General features: G+C 47.2%; 1 pseudogene; it reads left to right on the forward strand.

The window, feature by feature from the left end:
• The first annotated feature begins 2,264 nt into the window (after nucleotides 1–2,264).
• On the forward strand, nucleotides 2,265–2,849 carry LOC101599924 (annotated as a pseudogene).
• Nucleotides 2,850–4,154: the final 1,305 nt, after the last annotated feature.

A 4,154-nucleotide genomic window follows, 5' to 3' on the forward strand; every position in this document is an offset into this window, starting at 1 on the left:
AGGTTGGCCTGAGATACCTCAAAAAAAACCAAAAAAAAAAGAGAGAGAGAGAGAGAGAGAAAGATAAATAAAGCCAGCCTGGGCCACATGAAACCCTGTTTCAAAAGAAAGAAGTATCCGAGCATGGTGGCACACACCTTTAATCCCAGAATTTGAGAGGTAGATTGCTGTGAGTTTGAGGCTGCCCTGACGCTACATAGTGAATTCCAGGCCAGCCTGGGCTAGAGTGAGACCCCACCTGAAAAAAAAGAGAAGAAGAAGAAAGAAGAAGAGGGAGGAGGAGGAAGAGAAGAAAGAGGAGGAGGAGGAGGAGGAGAGGAAGAAAGTGAGAGTGAGCTGGGCCATGCATGATGGCACATGCATTTAGGCCTAGCACTCGGGAGGCTGAGGTAGGATTGCTGTGAATTCTAGGCCAGCCTGAATTCACTATGTAGTCTCAGGGTGGTCTTGAACTTAGTGATCCTCCTACCTCAGCCTCCCAAGTGCTGGGATTAAAAGCATGCACCGGGCTGGAGAGATGGCTTAGCGATTAAGTGCTTGCCTGTGAAGCCTAAGGACCCCGGTTCGAGGCTCAGTTCCCCAGGACCCACGTTAGCCAGATACACAAGGGGGGTGCACGCATCTGGAGTTCGTTTGCAGTGGCTGGAGGCCCTGCCGTGCCCATTCTCTCTCTCTCTCTCTCACTCTCTGCCTCTTTCTCTCTCTGCCTGTCACTGTCAAATAAATAAATAAAAATAAACAAAAATTTTTTTAAAAAAAGCATGCACCACCACACCATCTTTTCTTTTCCTTTCTATTTTTATTTATTTACTAGAGAGAGTAGTGGGGAGAGGGAGGGACAGAGAGAGAGAGAAAAAATGGGTACACCAGGGCCTTCAGCCACTGCAAATGAACTCCAGATGCATGTGCCACCCTGTGCATCTGGCCTACATGGGTCCTAAGGAATCAAACCTGGGTCCTTTGGCTTTGCAGGCAAGTGCCTTAACTGCTAAGCCACCTCTCCAGTACTACTTTTTTTTAATCAGCACTCCTAATTTTATAAATGATCAAGGACATCAACCCTACTCCTACCCAAACTTCTTGATAAACCTGGGCATAGTAGGGCTTCACAGGGACCCACACATTCTTAATAAGGCTTTGAAGTTTGCAAGACCAAAGGCTCAGGCTGCATCAGGCCAGCACAACATACTGTGAAAAGGGGCTCATGCTTTTCAAAAATTTTTTGTTTATTTTTATTTATTTATTTGCAAGTGACAGATAGAGAAAGAGGCAGATAGAGAAAGAATGGGTGCACCAGGACCTCCAGCCACTGCAAACGAATCCCAGATTTGTGCATCCCTTGTGTATCTAGCTTATGTGAATCCTGGGGAATTAAGCCTCGAATCAGGGTCAGGCTTCACAGGCAAGCACTTAACTGCTAAGCCATCTCTCCAGCCTGGGCTCATGCTTTTAATCCCTGCTCTCAGAAGACTGAGGTAGGAGGATCACTGTGAGTTCAAGACCAGCCTGGGCCACAGAGAGTTCCAGGTCAGCCTGGGCTAGAGTGAGATGCTGCCTCAAAAATAAAATCCATTCGAGGCCACCCTGAGATGACATAGTGAAGTCCAGGTCAGCCTGAGCTAGAGGGAGACCCTACCTCGAAAAACCAAAACCAAACCAAAACAAAAAATAGATAAAATCCAGGCCAGAAAGATCTTTCAGTGGTTAAAGGTACTTGCTTGCAAAGCCTCATAGCCCGGGTTCCCATGTAAAGCCAGATGTACAAAGTGGTACATGCATCTGAAGTTTGTTTGCAGTGGCAAGAGGCCCTGGTGAACTCATCCCCTTCTGATTCCTTCTCTCTCTCTCTGCTTGTAAATTAATTACCTAAGAAAATAAAATTCAGAGCCAGTGGTGGCTCATTCTTTTAATCCCAGCACTCAGGAGGCAGAGGTGGGAGAATCACCGTGAGTTCGAGACTGCCCTGAGACTACATAGAGTTCCAGGTCAGCCTGGGCTGTAGTGAGACCCTACTTCAAAAAACCAAAAATAAATAAATAAAATTAAATAAAATAAAACTTAGGAGGCGGTAGAATTCTAGAGCAGGTCTCAGTGTCTTAGGAAGGACTTGAAGGTATTGGAAATCCAGCTGACTCCAAATTTTCTGTAAACCAGAAGATGAGTAGCCAATGAGCATGAGAGATTGGGAATATTCCACTGCTTTATGAAACTTGGTATAATAATAGACTGTTTCCTTTTCTGGAGATTTGGAACCAAAGAACACAATGAGTACAAGAAATTCTCAAAGAAAGCGTCGTGGTGGAACAGTAAGTTCTAGACAAACTCACAAGTGAACTCGGGCAGCAGCTTCTACCCCACAGATTTCCTTGGAAGCAGAACCCATAGAACTTGTAGAAACTGCTGGTGATGAAATTGTGGACCTCACCTGTGAATCTCTAGAGCCTGTGGTTGTTGACCTGACTCAAAATGACTCTGTTGTGTTTGTTGAAGAAAGGAGAAGGCCAAGGAGGAATGCAAGGCGGCTGCGCCAAGACCATGCTGACAGCTGTGTGGTGAGCAGCGATGATGAGCAACTATCTAGGGACAGAAATGTTTATGTGACTACCAATACTTCCCAAAGCACCAGGGATGAGGGAGCTACAGGACTCAGGCCCTCGGGTACTGTCAGTTGTCCAATATGTATGGATGGATACTCTGAGATTGTGCAGAATGGGTGTCTCATTGTTTCTACAGAATGTGGCCACATCTTCTATAGCCAGTGCCTCCACGATTCCCTTAAGAATGCTAACACTTGTCCAACTTGTAGGAAAAAGATCAACCATAAGCGGTACTACCCCATTTATATATGAAGTGTTCAGAGTTGCTCAGGAGAGACCACGGACAGACAGTTGGGCTGGCCTCGCCTTGTGGTATCTGCCTCTAATCTCCTGAGCTCAAAAAGACTGTTTCAGAACCAACATCTGATGTTTCTAAACCCCTTTGATTCTTTTGTTATCACCAGTTTGATGTTAAGGAGCTGGACCCAGGCATCCTCTCCAGGCCAGCTCTGCATCTCTGTTCCTCTGGGTGGTCTTGTCTCCAAGTAAGAGAAAAAGAGTCAGACACCATGGAGTTGAGCATCGTATCATGGCTCCAGCCTCTTTGTGGAGCCTACATGTTTGCCAAGAAGTTTCCCTGTTGGGAAAGTTTGCCCCAACTCTTCTGGGTAGAAGACCAACTCTTCTGCCTACCATACAGTCACCTGTCCAGACACGGTCCACCCAGCTCAAGTGTCCCAGTGCAGGAGCTGCCCCTGGAAAGCCCAGCCACTGTACACTATTTTTCCCTTAGGAGTCAGAGGTGACCTGTGATTCCACCTGCACCTTACCATTGATGTGCAGTGTTTTCTGCAAATCAAGAGAACCTCTGCAGGACAACCCTTATGTCCTAAAAATGACAAAGTGCAATGAACCCCATTCTTTCAACAATCTAGGAGATGAAGCACTGCTAGTGTCCTCAGAACCCAGTGCCACCTGTGGAGCAGTGCCTGTCCCACCCCATCTCTGTTCACTTGGTTCTCAGGAGCCCTACCCATACTCCAAAGTTCTTTGCCTGGCACAGGACATTTTAGGCCAATAGCAAACCAGACACACGTCCTCTTTCTCCTCATAAGATCGCCTTGTGTTGCCCTGCAGCCCTCAGTTCCCACTGCCTAATGTCTGCCCAAGCATAGAAACTGGGAGGTGGTGGCAGTAATAGTGGCCTTATCAGCTGCTCACTTCCATGCTTTTGCCCAAGCCACAGTTGTCCAGTTTCAGAGATGTTGGCCCACCTGACCTGGCACTGCCCTGACTTTCTCACACCCTTCCTTCCAGTAGATACTTACTTCCAAAGCTGCTCTTCTGGTGAGTTGGGCTTAGATCATCTGGGCTTTTGACTGCTCCCCAGGTTTTGGTTGGCAAAGCATGGTGCCTTTTCTCCCCATGGGGCCATATGACAACCTCTGCTCCACTCTACAGGTGTGGCTTTGGTGCTCTCCAAGGCAGTGAGGTGATCCAAATTGCTCCAGAGGACAGCAGGCATGGGGTGGGTCATAGAGGATAGGCTTTGAGTGCCAGCCTGTCTTCATCTCCACACTACTTCCTCAGAGGGTTCCAAACTAACAGCCTTTTTGT

Source organism: Jaculus jaculus, chromosome 1 (assembly GCF_020740685.1).
Source record: "Jaculus jaculus isolate mJacJac1 chromosome 1, mJacJac1.mat.Y.cur, whole genome shotgun sequence".
Taxonomy (NCBI): Eukaryota; Metazoa; Chordata; class Mammalia; order Rodentia; family Dipodidae; genus Jaculus; species Jaculus jaculus.